Source organism: Zalophus californianus, chromosome 12, assembly GCF_009762305.2.
Source record: "Zalophus californianus isolate mZalCal1 chromosome 12, mZalCal1.pri.v2, whole genome shotgun sequence".
NCBI lineage: Eukaryota > Metazoa > Chordata > Mammalia > Carnivora > Otariidae > Zalophus > Zalophus californianus.
Window position 1 is genome coordinate 32,919,601 of NC_045606.1, and position 18,731 is coordinate 32,938,331.

The window sequence follows — 18,731 nt, forward strand, 5'->3', positions numbered from 1 at the left end:
TCTGAAATTAATTTTTATCTAATTTATCATTTATCTTTGATTTTGTTTATAATTCTTTTGCCATTCCTTGTTTAAAAGTGATCAAATATACCAGTTTTTCCTTGAACTATAATTAAATGCAGAAGCAATAAAGTTCCCTCTACTCCCAGTTTACAGAGTAATATATCCAGATTTCCTTCCAGTACATTTGTACATTTTGTTCTTTAAATTTGCATTTCTGGTCCATTTGAAATTTATCTTGACGTACAGTGTGAGAATGAATTGGATTTTATCTTTTTCTTTATGTCTAGTCAGTTATCCCAAGATCCCTTATTTAAAAACATCTTTTCCCCACTGACTTGATACACTGAACTTTACAAAAAATTTTCACAAGGATTAGGATCTATTCATAGATTTTCTTATTCTCTTCCCTTGGTCTGAATGTCTCTTTGGCTTTCAATAATATACTACTTTAATCTTTATTGTTTTAGTATCTGATAGAGCTAGTTCACCCCACATACCACTATTCTTCTTATCAGGACATTCATGGCTATACTTGCTTATTTGCTTTTGCAAATGAAAGTCCTCATCAATACCTTTACACCCAGAGAGAGAAAACTATTTGATAATTCTTGTAATTCCATTGAGACTGCATTAAGTTTATTAATTTAGAAAACATTAGTATCTATAATGTTAAGTCTTTCTTTGAAGAAATGTAGTATGTAAACACACAACACAAAACCAATTAGAGGACATACTGAAAGAAAGGATCCCATTATAATAGTATTTGTTTGCAAGCTTAGAATGTTCAAAATTTTTATGAGGAAAGACATAACATACTCCTGGAAAGGAAGAAAAGCAGCTAGAACAAAAGGGGAGATATACCATATACATGCATATACAATTCACTATCACAAGGATGTGAATCATTGCTTGCACAGCATGACCTCATTTTTCAGTCCTAGTAGCATGACTGGACAATTGCAACCCCTTAACTATTCAATCATAAACAACTTTGGAAGTATTTAATATGCATCCTGCTTTTTGTCTGAAATTCTTCTGTTGACACTTTCTGGAAATAATGAAAAGTTCAACATCAAAACATACTGGATGGATATTGAACTTGGAAGGAAATTGCAGAGTATACTATGGAGCAGCCTTTAGAGAAATGCTCTATTGCTGATGCTATTGATGATACAGAGTATAATTCTGGAAGGAAAAGAAGACAGGCATCGCAAACCTTACATCTAAAAGAGCTGGACTCTAAATGCAAAGCTGTTTTAGAGTATCTCAACACAGAAGTTCTCAAGGGTTCCCAAGACCTTTTAGGGGTATGCAAGGTCAAAACTACTTTAATCATTTTTAGAATGTTATTTGTCTTTCACTACGTTGACATTTGCACTGATGGTACAAGAGCAATCATGGATAAAATTGCTGACACTTCCACATGAGTCAAGTGTTACCAAGCTGTACTAGTATTCATATTTTTCACTCCCACACACTCACAGTACCAAAAAAAGAAAAAAAGAAAAAATAAGGGGAAAAATCCAATTTCACTTAAAAATATCCTTGAACCAGTAGAAATTAATATTATTAAATCTCAACTCTTTGGTATGCATCTTTTAAATACTCTGTTTGATGAGGGGGGATTATACATAAAGTACTTCTCTGCATACTGAAGTAGGATGGTTGCCTTTGGGAAAAGCACCCATGCAATTGTTTGACTTGTGAGCTGAACTAGCTACTTTTTTACAGAACACTATTTTTACTTGCAAGAATGACAGACAAACAAATGATAGTTATTCAGACTGGGGATATTTGGTAGAACATTTTCTAACAATGAACAAAGTGAGCCTGTCAACTTCAAAAAAAGAGAACTGACTAGATTTGCTGCCAATGATAAAAATTGGAACTTTCAAGGGAAAATGATAATTTTAGAAAAACTTTATATGCCTCCATGCATGTTCCCAATCTTCAAAGACTTTATTGATGAGTTTTATGGTGATATTAGTGAGATTTTTTTATACTATATAGTAAGATTTATCAATATTTGGAAGATCCTCTTAACTTGGTAAATGAGTATATTTGAAATGACTAATGTATGATGTAATAATATCATGCATGGTAAAAGACCATTCAGATTGCAAGACAAAACAATGAATTTTAATGAAATAGTGTAGGACAAGGTTATTGATATGTCTCATTGGCTGAATGGTGGCCCCCCAAAAGGTAAGTCCTTGTCTTTATCCCCAGAACCAGGACCTTATGTGATGAAAGAGTGAATTACATGTCAAAGATATATTAAGGATTTTGAGGGAAGCTTATCCTGCATTATGTGGGTGGGTCCTAAATCCAATGACAATAGTCATAAGAATTAGGCAAAGGCAGATGCGACCCAGAGGCAGAGACTGGAGTGATGAGATCACAAATCAAGAAATGCCAGTAGCCACCAGAATATGAAAAAGGCACAGAACAGAATCTCTCCTTGAACCTCTCGAGGAAGCAATACCCAGCTGGCACCCAAATTTCAGACTTCTGGTCTCCAGGTAATAAATTTCTGTTATCCATCACTCAGTTTACAGTAATTTGCTGCAGTAGCAATAGGAAAATAATACAATATAGTTTCAGATTCCACATCCCAACTAACCTTTAAGAAACTGCCATTTAGTAAGTTTCAGTGTAGCATTAAAAAAGGAATATTCACATTTAAAAGGCTATTAAAATATCCCTCTCTTTTCCAGTTACATGTGTGAAAACATATTTTCTTCATATATTTCTACCAAAACAATATACGGCACCAGGTTGATGCAAAAGCAGATATGAGAATACAGCTGTCTTCTATTAAGCTGGACATCAAAGCAATTTGTACAATCATAAAATAATGCTACTTTAATGGCTATTTTTTATTCTGGAAAAATAGTTAAGTTTTAAAACTGTGTTTATGTTAATAAATAATAGTTTTAGTATAGCTATTTTAAAATATATAAATATTTTTAAATTTTCTCACTTGTGATTTTTAATATGGTAAATACTGATGGATAAAACTCATGTAAACAAATAATGCAATATATGTTAAGAAAAAAAAAGAAGAAGAAGATAGCAGGAGGGGAAGAATGAAGGGGAGTAAGTCGGAGGGGGAGACAAACCATGAGAGAGGATGGACTCTGAGAAACAAACTGAGGGTTCTAGAGGGGAGGGGGGTGGGGGGATGGGTTAGCCTGGTGATGGGTATTAAAGAGGGCATGTTCTGCGTGGAGCACTGGGTGTTATGCACAAACAATGAATCATAGAACACTACATCAAAAACTAAGGATGTAATGTATGGTGATTAACATAACAATAAAAAATTTAAAAAAAAAAGAACAGGGAAGGAGTGTGAACTGTTAAGAGAATTGAGAGAATGTCCTTGATACTAGGGCCATTTAGGGACTGTAGGGTTGGGAAAAGCAAAGTTTGGGGTTAAGACTTAGACTTTTTGTAGGTTCTTGGAGACTAAGCATAGTGATTTAAAACATGGAATCCAGGGCGCCTGGGTGGCTCAGTTGGTTCAGCGACTGCCTTCGGCTCAGGTCATGATCCTGGAGTCCCGGGATCGAGTCCCACATCAGGCTCCCTGCTCGGCAGGGAGTCTGCTTCTCCCTCTGACCCTCTTCCCTCTCGTGCTCTCTATCTCTCATTTTCTCTCTCTCAAATAAATAAATAAAATCTTTAAAAAAAAAAAAAAAAAAACATGGAATCCAAAGCCAAGCTGATCCTAGCTCTGCTTCTTATGAGCTGTGTTACTAAACCATTCTGCATCTCAGTTTCCTGATGTGAGAAATGGGGATGATGATAATCCCACTTCATAGATGATTGTAAAGATTAAATGATATTTAACATTAATAAAACACTTAGAGCCATGTCTGCCATGTAGTAAGTGTTAGTGGTGGGTGATTCAAGAAATAGATAAATACATAAGTATTGAAGACTTGGAGGCAGTCTGTGGTGAAATTCCTGAACATAAATGGATTCCACCCAACTTCATTTCTTCTCCAGTTTTCAGGTGCTGTTGACCACATGTGTAGTACTGTTGAATTAGAAGCAATGAATCATAGAACAGTACAGCAAAAACTAATGATGTAATGTATGGTGATTAACATAATAAAATTAAGAAAAAGAAAAAAAAAAACAACTCATGTAAACAGAAGTTCTTTGGGATCCTTAATAATTTTAAGGAGTATACAAGGGTCCTGAGACCAAAAAGATAGTTTTGTAATCACCAATATATTATACTTACAACTTCCTGTTTTATGTTTTCATAACAGTGATACCTGAGGGAAAAAATATTTCTATGAATTTAAACAACTTTCTGAGAGTAAAATAGAAGAAAAGGAATTCAGAATTCTCTGTGAGGAGTGTCTTTACAAAGAAGCTAAATTGCAGTATATAAATTGTGTTTATTAAAGGTCCAGAACTTAATAATAAGAGGATAAAAATCATTTGACCTTTCAATCAACAAAAGATACAGAAATACAGACCTTAAAAAGAAAAGAAAGATTCTCACAATATTAATGATTTTGATCCTGTTACATAGGCACAGGTTTTCTTCTCTACAGATCGTGTATCACATTATCAGTTTTCAAATTTTTCTATCAACCGAATGCACAGGACAGAAAGCATAACTATAATAACCAGAAATAATGCAATTTTGTAAATATTGACAATATAAAAGTAATGGTACAACTGACAAAAGTTGAGGTGAAAGCAATGAAGAATAAGGAGAAGGGTAGATTCACAAATTTCTTCATCTTATATATCAGTGACTCAGAAGTCACTCACTACTTCAGCTATGTCATGCATTACCTGGTCACTACTGAATCTAAAGGGCTAGTTCTCAAAGTATGGACCTTATGACAAGCACAATCAGCATCACCTGGGAACTTCCTAGGAAAGCAAATTCTCAGGTCTCATCCTAGAGCCCTGTTTAGAGTTTAGCTAAGCCGCTCCCTGATAGTGCTGCTTTGTCATTCATCTTCTGTGGCCTGCAGGGGCCTTGAACTTGCACTAGCACACCCAGAGTGCGTGCCCTAGGTAGAAGTCCCTGGAGTCATGAATAAATATGTTCCTGATAGGACTCCCCTTAGCCACCTTGTGTTAAGCACTCTCTCCTGCATCCCAGGGCCTTCCCCACAGGCCCCCCAAAGCCCCCCATGAAGCTTAGTAAAACACTGTTCTTTTTAGTTTGAATTGACTAATCTTGCTTTAGCCCAGGAATTTCAAAGCACTCCACCCTCAGACCCTAATAAAGGCATATGCCCCACATCCCACCTCTCTCTCTGCCTGCACCCTGCCTTGACCCCCTTTCACGGTCCCTCCAGGATTTATGAGTAATAAGTCAATTACTTTTTAGTTTTTTGGTGACCAGTGGTGACTCACCTTATGGCAGCCTGATAGCCCAGCCCAGAGCTCTAAATAGCAATGTTAATTTAACAAAGTCATAACACCTGCTGAATCATATTCTAGGGATGGAGCCCAGGAATCTGGGTTTTAACAAGCTCTTCAAGTGATTTTGATGCATGCTCAAATTGGAAAAGCATCAGTCTTATCGGGATCAAAAAATAGAGGTCTAAGTATTTTAAATAGCATAAGAAGAGCTTCTTTATAAAATAATATATGTAAGTAAACCAAAAGTGGAATCTGTCAGGGAGAAAAAAAGCACATATGCATTAATTGCCCTAGTTTTTACAGGAGATACTTAACAAAGGATACCAAGAGTTGATAAATTAACATTGATGGAAGTGTATTATTAGCATTACAATAACAAACAGTTAAAAGTGGCTGTATCTGAGAAGTGAAACTAGGGAAGACAGATAGGGGATACATTCCTTCTTCATTAGAGGTTGGCACCCCTAACTCTCACGTTGTTCAACAGTCAATTGTACTCTAAAACTTAGTGGCTTAAAACAAACATTTATCATCTCACCATTTCTGTGGGTCAGAAACTCAGGTGTGGCTTACCTGGGTGGTTTTGACTGAGGATCCCTTATGAATTTGTAGTTAGGATGTCAGCAAATACGTGAAGGCTTAATTGGACCTGAAGGATTGGTTTCCAAGACAGTTCACTAACCTGGTGCCCACTGTTGGAAGGAAGCCTCAGTTCCTCTTCACTAGCTGCTTCAGTGTCATCATGACATGAGGGCTGGCTTCTTCAAGCATGAGCAATCTATAAGAAAACATGGCAGAGGCACAGTATCTTTTATGACCTAGTCTCAGAAGTTACACACCATTATTTTTGCAACATACTGTTGGTTACACAGGTCAGCACCATGGCATGTAAGAGGAAAGTACACATGGGTGTAAATAGCTGGAGGTGAAGATCACTGGGTGCCATTTTGGATGCCAGCCATCATAACATCCTTCTTTTACTTCTATCTCTTCTACTTACTAAACAGTGTCCCTCTCTGGTTTTGCTCCCAGACTATTCCAACATTTGATCTACGTCTTTCCTCTCCTCTTTTCCACTATTCAAATTCCTTCTTATTCCCTTCACCACCTATTTCAGTGCATACCACTCCATAGAAACTATTTGCTTGAAGATTACGAGTGATCTCCTGCTAAACTGATGACCCTGAACTTTCCTCATTTTTTTCAATATCTTATGTTTGATGTTACAAACTACCCACTCATGAAATTCTCTAATTCGTTGGCATATTTAAGAGTGTCTCCCATCTTCCTAAGGCAATTTCCCTTCTCCTGTTCCTTACCAGGTTCCTAAATGTGTAATGTTCTTTAAGCTCATCCTTCTGGTTTTCTATCTAAGTATAATTGAGCTGATACTCACTCACTACTTCAGCTATGGCATGTATTACCTGGTCACTACTGAATCCGCGTTTCCTTCCATACTCAGGCATACTATGTCCTTTCTAGCTGCCTACGGACATCTCCATTCTCTAATCTCTAAACATCATCGTTTCTCCCTTTAATGCCTCTTGGAAGAATTTGCCTTATTCTATCCATTCCAACTACTACCCGAGTCTAGGTCCTCCCTATACGACAACTTGATTAAAATAGCAGTATTTTAGCTGCTATACTTACTTGACTCTAACACGGACCCTGCTTCTCCTCTAATCCGTCATGTGTTTTGATGCTAGCTCTCTGAGAAATTCCTTTTATCTTTTCATTTTCCAGCACAAGAGGACTCATTATCAGTTGCTTTTAAATCTAAACTCCTTAGACTGGCTTTTAAAGCATTTATTATTTTCCCATTTAGCTACCTTACCTAATTTCTTATTCCCTTTCTTTCTCTTCGGTAAGGTTGATTCATTCACTGTCCCTCAAATACACAAATTCCACATTTGCCTTTTTAATTCTATTCTGCCCCCAAAACACACACACACTGTTCTTATTCATTTCTTCCATCCTCCCAATTTTTGTAGGTCTACCTCAAATTCCACAATCTCAATGAAATCTTTTCTAACTACTTTAGTTCATACTGGGCTATTTGATTTTTGAGTTCCTAATGCTTGATTAGGCATCCATATCTTTTATTCTTCATGTGTTAGACCTGTTTCTAGAGCTAAGTTGCAAGCTTCTGAAGACTGGAGTCATATTTTACATTTCTTATTTCTTTTAAAACACCTAACATAGTCCATAAGTAACATGCAACATGCTGAGCACATAATAGGCCATGAATAAATATTTATTGGTTAACTAAATAAGGAAAACAACTAGAAAACTCCCATGTCATTTGGTAAAATGACTACAAGCAAAGACTCCTTCCCAAAATTTATTTTCCAAAAGTGCATTTTCCCAATGTGTCAATGAAAATAATGACTGTCTTCTAGCATAGCCCAACTTAGTTCTTAAAGCATGTGTAAAAACCAAAAGACAGAATTGTTAAAGGTACAACTATTTAAATAAAGCCAGATATACAGAATTATTGCCTCACCAAGTACAGAGGAAATCAGATCACATTTCAAAAGTAATTTGATAATTTTGGCAGTTACAGAATAATTAGGGGGAAAAAAGCAGTAAGGCTGTTGCCTTGAATTTATTAAGAGAATGGAAATTCTTATAAAACCAAAAAGATAACAGGAAAACCTACAGGATATGTAACAGCAAAAAAAAAAAAAAAAAATAGTGAAGGTGATTGTATCACTGCAGAAACACTATTTTTTTCCCAATTCAAGCATATTAAAAATTAATAGGACTATTAAAAATAACCATGACCTGTCTTTGGAAGGAGAACATATTCATATTTCCCCCAAGTCTCATGGCTTGTTGAACCCCCCCCTTGGGAAGCAGTATTATATCTTGGAAACAGCTTGAGTTTTCACAGCCAGAGACACCTGCATTACTAGTTGAGTGACCTTAGGCAAGTTACCCAACCTTGAGGAAACCTACCAACCCCACGGGGGTGTTGTGCAAATTAAATGAGATTACATATCTGAAAAAAACCTGGCATGGTGCCCAACACATGCTAGTCAATACATCTTAGTTTCTTTCCATCCTGGCTAGCAGAGATAAAGAGCAAATCAGACGCAGAACATTCGATTAGAAGGGAGGAACCAGGGATTATGATCCTAGCTCAGTAGCTGGTTAGATATTGTGGCAGGGACAGACAACGATCTTCCCAATTCCATTTACCCCTTCATTTTGGTAGTAGATGCCCCTGGGCACACAGGCAGCCAGACAGAGCTATAGGTCTTGTGCCTTCACAGGGTTTTTAATTGTTTGATTTGCAGTGCCTTTGTTTGGGTAGATAAGACACTTTTACTTTTCTACCTTCACCACGCACTTCTGTTCTAACCGAGCCCAACTCCAACATTCATGACTCACTCCTGACACCTATGGGCTCTTCTGTGTATGGCCACTGGACCAGATGATCCCTACCTTGACTGATTCCTACATTCAGTGGTTCTGGGGAAACACTTGGAATAACCTCCATTCCTCTAGTAGTCAATATTCTAAGGACTTAAATTTTGGAATGAAGAAAAAAAAACACACACTAAGAAAATTTGAAATAATCCAAGCTTTAAAATTCTCCGATGTCTTCTGCATGTTAAACCTATCATTTTTTACTTAGATGTATGGTATATTAGTTTCCTGCGCTTCTATAACAAAATGCCACAAACCTGGTAGCTCAAACAACAAATTTATTCTTTCACGTCTCTGGACGCCCAAAGTCTAAAATCAAATCATCTGTGGGACCCAATTCCCTCTGAAGGCTCTAGGGGAGAAGCTTTCCTTGCCCCTGCCAGCTCTGGTGGCTTCAGGTCTTAACTTGGCTTGTAGCTGCATCACGGCAATCTCTGCCTCTATCTTTTCTTCCTCTGTCTACAATCTACTTCTGCCTAACTCTGTTAAGGACACTTGTCACTGGATTTAGGGGGCCACTTAGATACTCCAGGATGATCTCATCTCAAGATCCTTAACTTAGTTACATCTGCAGAGACTATTTCCAAATTAGATCACATTCACAGGCTGCAGGGATGAGGACTTAGATCTACCTTTTGGGAAGCCACTCATGAACGCACTATAGACAGCTACATAAACAGTCACTCACTTATAGAATACACGTGGTTTAGACATCTCACATACTGAAAAGGATAATCAAATAGCAAATTTTTCAACTACTGACAAAAGATAGCACCTCAGTGCTTTAATATATCTTGTGAAACTACCCATTTAAATAGCAATATTTTCAATCTATCAATATGTTCTATATCATGTAATTTTCACATTACTGTTAATGATATTCTAACTTGAGCATGTACTATTTAATTAATAGATCACCATTATAAAAAAAATCTTACAAATGACTTTTTTCCTGCTATTTAAACAAGTAATACCTGTATACAATCTTAAAATTCACAAGTATAGAGAAAAGAATTATTCCCCTTCAATACTCTTTGCCTAGTTCCTCTCTTCTCAACTAACACTTTAAAACTCCTTTCAGAGTATTTTGTGCACACATGAAGGGTAGTTACTTGTCTTACCACAAAATCATGCTATACGTATTAGTCAACTGCATTTTTCTTTTATCAATGTCTTAAAGATATCTTCCTACAGTAAGCCCTATTCCTTTACTTTTCTAAACACACAATATTTGATAGAAGGAATGTATGATTTACTGGTGGACATTTAAGTTGCTTCATATTATAAAAAAGGTTGCAATGGTTACATACCTTTAAGAATGTGCAAAAATTTCTGTAGGATAGATTTTCAGAGGTGAAATTTGTTTGCAAAAGTTATACACATTTCCAATTTGGTTGAGCCTGCTAATTTGTTCTCCAAAAGTGCTCTATGAACTGGCCAATTAAGCTGAAGAATAATTCTTACCTGGTCAAACGGCTATGTGTGTATGTGTGTGTATGCATGTTTATGTATATGCACATTTTAAGATGTGTAAGAAGTATACAGCACACACTTTTTATACTATCCTGGTGTATGGAAGGCCACTCGGCATCAGTTATATGAATTAAGAAAAATGCCACTGATGCCCTTATCTTAACCCACCCAGGGTTAGGATCATTGGGCCCTCAAAGAAGGGAAAAGAGATCCCCCTTTGGGGGCGTAGTGAAGAAAAAAGTAAAAAAAAAAATTTTTTAATTTAAAAACAGGTGGTATCCGTCATGCTTTCTGACCCAGTGCCATGATCATCCCAAGGCAGAATACTCTCTCACTCTCTCACATCAGGAATTCTCCCTCAGAATAGTTGTGGCTACAAATATCTAATTGATGCATCCTAAGTCCATGTAGGAGCTCAACAACAGCATCAGCCCTCATTATGCTTTTTTCCTCAAAAGTTGTAGCAAGAAAAAACTTGCTAAGAATTATATATAACTTGAATTCCAAGGTGATCTGATTAAAATGAGCACAGCACCACGAATTATGTATTTAGATGCTTTTCAGCTATGCCAGGACAGGGAGAATATCTTTTCATCAGGCTCAAAGTTCAACTGGGTTGACAGTGGCATAAAGAAAACTCACTCAGGGCATCGCAAAAGTGGTCACTCCTGATCAGCTCTTGGCATAATTATAACAAGATAGTAATAAAGATATTTCTAAAGCATTTAACCAATTACATGCCCTTAAAACAAGCTGACTACTAAGGATGCACATATTTTGAAAGTAGAACTTACAGCTCTTTCAAATGCAGCAGGTAACCGTGTTTCTAAGTTAGAGGGGCACATAAATTTATCAACCCACAATAGGACATTTACAGACTCAGAATTTATCATGTTCCATTAGATAATTTCATTCTATTGAGCTTTTCCTTATTAAGGGACTAAAATATCCTTCATCCAAGCCCACTGAAGTTCAATCCACCCTAACTTTCTACCTCCTCAACACCTCCACATAGATCCTCATCATGTATTTGGCAAAATAGGGTGCCAAGTAATGAAAACATGACGGGTTGCTTTGTAAGGGATTGCTTTCTTATGAAAATCTCAGATGCATAAAATGTTGCCTTGTTGCAGCATTTGTTTTATTTACCACAAAGAGAGCAGGAATGTTAGTCAATTTCAATATAGGAAATCAGCTGCACTAGAGATTAGAATACACTGGGGATTAGAGACACGGTTCAGGATGGCTGCACTTAGGTAGTGTGACATATTTCAGGACAAAAGGGTTTGGTACTGAGGGAGGATTCTATTCTGCCAAACAAACAAAACAAATGAGTATTTGTGTTCTTGACAAAAATATTGTCTTCTTCTATGAGACACTATGGACTCTGAGAAACAAACTGAGGGTTCCAGAGGGGAGTGGGGTGGGAGGGAGGATGGATGGGCCTGGTGATGGGTATTAAGGAGGGCACGTACTGCATGGAGCACTGGGTGTTATACGCAAACAATGAATCATGGAACACTACATCAAAAACTAATGATGTAATGTAATGTATGGTGATTAACATAATAAAAAAAGAAATGTTAAAGAATAAAAAAACTAATGGTGTAATGTATGGTGACTAACATAAATAAAATTAAAAAATATTTCTTTGTTCTTTATAATTCTGCCCATTAAGAGATTCCCTTAAAAATGAATAAATAAACCACAAGCTGGAAAATAAAATTTAGAGTATTTGACAAAAGACAAAGACTATATAAAGAATTCTTACCCATCAACACAAGTAATTCCATTGAAATATGTGCCATAGAGCAGACACTTCACCAAAAAAGTACACTTTAAAAGTGCTCAATTTGCGTTTTTCTGTCCCGTACAGGGCATCTTGCCTAAACTGAGGTAATGACAATCTTTTTCTGTTTTCTTGTAGAACTTGTTGAATCTGGTTTTACATCTGGATCTATGATCCATCTGAAATTACTTTTTGTTTATGGCACGAGATCCGAGTCAAATGTATTTTCTTCCATATAGATACCAAGTTGTTCCCGCAACATTTGTGGAAAGGTCTTCCCCCAAGGAATAGCCTTGGCACTTTTTGTTAAAAATCAGTTAACCAGATATGTATGGGTCTGTTTCTAAACCCTATTTCATTATTCTATTTGTTTATACTTAGGCCAAAACCACACTGCTTTGACTGCTGTACATTTATAGTAAATTCTGAAACCAGCTCATTTAAGTCCCCCAACTTTGTTCCTTTTTAACATAGTTTTAGCTATCCTATTTTCTTTGCGTTTCTATATATAATACAGAACCATCTTGTCTACTTCTTCAGAACAGCCTTTGACGTTCTGATAAAGATTACATCGAATGTATTATCAATTGAGGAAGTATAGACATTTCAACGTTTTATTTTCTAAATGAGGAACCTGCTAGATCCATGTTTCAGGTCCTATTTAATTTCTGTAAATATTTTATAGTTTTCAGTGGGGAGATCTTTGGCATCTTTCATTAGATTTGTTTTCTTATCTGATTTCTTAATGCAACTGTACATTTTTAAAATGCTACTTTCCAGTTGGTGGCGAGTAGAGACTTGCTCTCTGGTTGTGGTCCCTTGTAGCTCTGATCTATTACAAGAGCCCACACACAGCTATTTCACATGTGTTAGCAGTTCCGGTGGTTTTTCCCTCTCTTATCTGTGGTAAGCATTTCGTCAGTGATGAGAGCAGTGCTCAGCCCTTCTACCTAATAAAGATCTTCTAGCCCTCTGAGGTTTGGTTTGTTTGGGTTTCTTTATAAGCTTGGCTTTATGATTTTAACTCTGATTTTTATAGTTTCTCTGGCTTGTTTAATTGCAAATTTGAGACTGATGGTCAATTGTGAGGTTTTATATCCAAAATAAAAATCAACAGTCTTACGACTATTAAAAAAATATCACCGATCTTCCCTTTCACTCTGAGACAATAAAAAGGTACCAAATAGTGCCCAGGAGTCCAAGCAATCATAATGAAAACAAATGTTTACTCCGTGTTTGCTACGTGCTGGGACTTAGATATACAAATATCAACTCATTCAATCCCTAGAACAACCCTATCAGGCAGGTAGGATTATCATTATTCCCACTTTACAGATGAGTAAACTGAAATCCAAAGTCTTTAAGTCATTTGTCTAATAAAATACAGCTGTTAAATGGTAGCACTAGGATCTGAAAACAAGTAGTCTGGATTTCAAGCCTTCATCCTTACCTACTTTCTCACGATACCTCTCTCCCAAATCTTAACATTCCTAACCTTTACCCTGACTTCCCAAATGTAATAGCTATCTGGGTTTTTCATTGTAAATGCTCACTTCTTCTCTGAGTTGCACCTTAGCTGCATTTTTGTCATCTGAGGATACAATTTATTAAATGCTTACATAAAAAACAGTTTTGCATACATTATTTGCAAACCTCACCAATATTATGATAGATGCCATTAGCCTCGTTCTACTTCAAAGGGAACTGAGGTTCAAAGAAAGGGACTTTCCTAATTTAATTTGGATTCTGACCTGTCCTGAATCCGAAGTCCTTGCAAGATGCAACTTTTCATGAATGATTACCCAGGTCTTCTCCTCAGGTTGTCTTTACAAATCCCCTTTCCTCACCATTACTTACTCTTACTGGGTATTTAATTAAACGCTACTTCCCTGTATAACATCATTACTTCATTTCTTCTTACTGATAATCTTAAATCATTTGCTTGAAGTTAGAGGCTCTGCTAACGTCTACCAGGGTCTCTTTTGGAGGCAGTTAAAAAAACTGAAGTTTAGATAAACAACATCCAAAGGAAACAGTCACTAGTGGAAAAGAGAGTAAGTAGTGGAACAAGTAGGCTTTCATATGGTTATAGTAGACTGAGGCTTGGGGCTGAGCTTGATTCTCAGCTCCTGGAGTTGGGAGAAATAATATGTAATCTTTCTATTAATGTTCAAAAGGTCAGAATCAACCTAGGACCTCACATCACCACTATTACCATACCTTTCCAAACAGCCTTTCCAACTGACTTCAAAATATCTGTGTCCATTTCAACTTGGATTTGATAGAAGGAAAGGAGTTTAAGACGACCGCAAACTCCTCAAGGCTGATTCTGGGACTGCTATCCCACCACCTTTATTGCCCAGAAAATTTAACCAATTCTGGCCTCGTATATCAAAAATTTGAAGCACAGTTTCTAGTTATTTCTTGACCCTTTTAAATGGAAAAAGCAACACTGCTTCATAAGGGATTGCAATCAGAGGGCTGGTCACTTCATCTACTAATACTCAAATTATGGTAGCGCCTATGCAAAAAAAAAAAAAAAAACCTGTAATCCATGATTTTTGGCCTATTTCTGAAATGTAATGGCACTTAAGATTCAAAAAGACTGAACACTTATCTTCATTCTCAGTACAGGAACTCTACAGAGAAAAAATTGTGCTACTCCCTTAGGACTGAATCTCATTTCAGACACATGTTCCTTACTATTGCCCGTGTGTAATTACTTAAATGTTATGAAATCCTGCAAATGTGTTTGATAAAGTAATTGAAATTACTTCATGTAATTTATTTTCAGTGATGGAAATGTGTGCATATAAATGTCACTGCACTGTCAATGAAGTTAATGACAGATGAGTTTACTCTTTGAGGGAGGATTTTTACCTTCCAAATTCAAAATTTCTCTTGCAGCACATGTGTGGACCGAGGCACTGAATAGAGTATGTTATTAATAAGAAATTCCCATTAGATCCTCTGACCACGGAGAGGAGATCGGGACTTTATTGAGACCCAACTTCCTGTTCTAACATGATCTCTGTGATACCTCCACAAATTATAGAAGTGGCTTTTTTTGTAAATCATATGTATCTTTGTTTTTATTAATTTCAGAGGTAGAACTTAGTGATTCATCAGTTGCATATAATACCCAGTGCTCATTACATCAAGTGCCCTTAATGCTCATCACCCAGTTACCCCATCCCCCGACGCCCTCCCCTCCAGCAGCCCTCAGTTTTGTTTTCTAGAGTTAAGCATGTCTTATGGTTTGCCTCCCTCTCAATTTTCATCTTATTTTTCCTTCCCTTCCCCTAGTTCATCTGTTTTGTTTATTAAATGCCACATGAGTGAAATCATACTATATTTATCTTTCTGACTTATTTTGCTTAGCATAACACCCTCTAGAGTTCCATCCACATCATTGCAAATGGCCAGATTTCATTGTTTTTGATGACTGAGTAATATTCCGCTGTGTGTGTGTACATATATACACCCACATGTCTTTATCCATTCATCTGTCGATGGACATCTGGACTCTTCACATAGTTTGGCTATTGTGGGCATTGCTGCTATAAACACTGGGGTGCATGTGCCCCTTAGTGGCTCTTTAAAACCATGACTGCAACACCAAATAGTGCACTTTTTTCCAACAGATTTTGGCATGCGGGGAGTAGAACTAGCAGTCACTAAGCACAACTGTACAGCAAAACCCAACAGGAGAAATAATACCTCACCCAAAATAATTTTTACAAAGGGTTCTATGCCTTTAGATCTCATTTCAGAGTTTTGCTTCACACATCTCTCTACATAGTAGTAAAGGTGAAACTACAACCTGCCTTTGCTTGAGGAACCTCCTCTGCCTTCTTACTTAGCACAAGCAGCCTTTGGCAGACCTGACAGAAAGTTGATTTTGTCTTTGTCATTTGTAAAGCATAAAACAACTTGTTATTTGACAAGAGATAGTCTTTCAAATGAATGTATTAAATGTGCTTTGGTAAAGCATGAGGAGTGAAGGAAAACTAAATCCCTGTGTACTTGTAATAAAACTTTCAGTTTGATGTGAAATATAATAATCTACAGTTGATCTGGGTAAATATTCCCTCAGACTGATTAGGTAACAGCAGTGATAGTATATTTCAGCAAAGTTGAGAGGAAAAAAAAAATGATGCGGCTTCTTCCTGCATTATAATTCCAAAAGAAATGTTATTTCTATTTCAGAATTACTGGCAGTTGAAAAATCATTTTTAGTTACTTTGTGCTTAGGTATGAAGACAAATGAATCACAGATCTAATTTAAAGTACAGTCATAGAATTCTTCTGGTGACTTATTCTTCTGGTTTCTACAAATGTCAGATGACTTACAGATAACAGGAAACTGCTGAATTTTGCTATTTCAAGTAAAACCTACATTGTACAAAACCACAGAAGTATATTTACTGTCATGCTAAAAGTTTCCTTAAGTGCCAGGATTTGTAATATATATTAGTATCACTCACAATCTCCTTGGTAATTCACCTTTGTTTTTAAAATACCTGCATGTAAATAAACAGAGCTTCTCTTTTCTGTTTGGATCACAGAAACTGCAGAAATTCAACACTCAAAACAATGTAGTCATCAAGTAAAGTAAATGAAGACTACATTTCTGGGTTGGACTCTCAGCAGTACCACCTAGACAAGAAGGCTCCTATCCTAAGCCAGTGTATGAGCAGTCTGCTCTTACCCTCCTACAGGCATGTTACTCCACACAGATGAGGGCCTGGTAAGGCCAAGGCTCTGGAAACTTGGGGCCCTGGGATCAGCTACCTAAATATCCTTAGTGAGGCTTACATAGGTCTCTCACTAGCTACATCTTCCAAAGGGTGAGCTAAGCCACCATTGCAAAGCTGAAAAGTGGCCAAGAAGACTTTTGTTCAAAGAGGCAGCTATAGATGAAGCTTGCCTAGGGGGACTAGAAGATGCACACATGTGTATGTAAGGCACCAGGTACCTGTGATGTGGAACAGAGCTTGGTGGGTTGAGTAAGCCATCATAGGCCACATGTCTAGCTCCCTCTGGGAAGCTCCAATTATTCAAAGGATTTCAAATTCTAACCAATCTTGCAATTCACGAATATGCCTTCATCAAGGTAGGAGGATAGCACATGTTATAATTTTTAGTTTGATTTATAACTTTAAGATCTTATACATATGGCATATAAATCACTATTTATAGTTGTACCTCCAGCCCAGCAAAAGTTAGGACCAGCACCAGTCTTGTCTTTTAATGAAGACCCCAATATTGTTGAACGTAACTACAACTTTTTCACTTCACTGCAGCAAGATCTGAGCATAAGCTCTAATAAACAGAACTGCCTATACATACATAATACGTCATAAGAGCTACAATATGCTTGCAAAGGGTAAACATGCTACATATGTATATCATCAGCTTAAGTCCAACAAAGAACATAAATGTATTATTCATGACATGAAACGCAATGATTAATATCTCCAAAGCTACACTGCTTCCTACCTGTGGACATAAAGTGATTAATTTTTTTAAATGGTGGAGTGTGATTTCACAAGTTTTACTAACTAGATTTTAGCTACTTCAACAGGAGCCTTGAAGAAAAACAGCAGGCTAAAAAATTGAGTTCTCAATTTTGAAAAATACATATTTAAAAACACATTTTTCTTATTATAAATGTTATAAAGTCAAAGGCTATGTATAATATTAAGAATTTATGGCCAAAACTCCACAAAGTACACTGAACACTGAAAGGGGGATTTTACCATTTCAAGCCTTTGCCACTATACGCTTCTCTTTAAAATGCTTAAGAGAATTCTTTGTGGCAGAGGGGATAAAATAAACAATGGTGGACTAATAAAAAAGGTAGGGCCTGTTTGTATTAAGTGCATGGCATGTGTCAAAAACCAGACTTTTAATTTTTAAGCTTATCTGTACCAGATTTTAAATTTGTAAGAAATTTCCTGTAATTCAAGATTTTTTTTCTAAAGATTATTTATTTATTCATGAGAGACAGAGAGAGAGAGAGAGAGAGAGAGAGAGAGGCAGAGGGAGCAGGCTTCCCGCTGAGCGGGGAGCCCGATGCGGGACTCGATCCCAGGACCCCGGGATCATGACCTGAGCCGAAGGCAGACGCTTAACCATCTGAGCCACCCAGGCGCCCTCCTGTAATTTAAAGGACTGAAAAAAGATCTAATGTTGATGAGAATTAAACCTTTTTAGCTGGTACCCAAAGTCTTACACCCAAATGGTCCACTAAAGTAACACGAAAATGGTATTTCTAAAATAGAATAGCTGGTGAATCAGAAAATCATTAAAGATTGTGCTGAGCCTAAACTTTGTCATGATGAAGAGTAATTTGGCTACCAACAGGGAAAAAAAAAAAGCAGCATTCTATGCATATTCTCTGCTCCTTTTAAATGAATCATAAAAATCAACGATAATTTAAGATCAACCCTTCCTCTATAGTATGAAAAACCTTTTTATTCCATCATTATTCGTATTTAACATTGTACGGTATATACTATGCACCAGTTCTTACAGGTACTTTATAATAACTCAATCAACAATTGTTAATAACCCTTTGAGATGGACACAATGATCTGTTTCAGGTGAGAAAACAGGAAGAGAGGTTAAG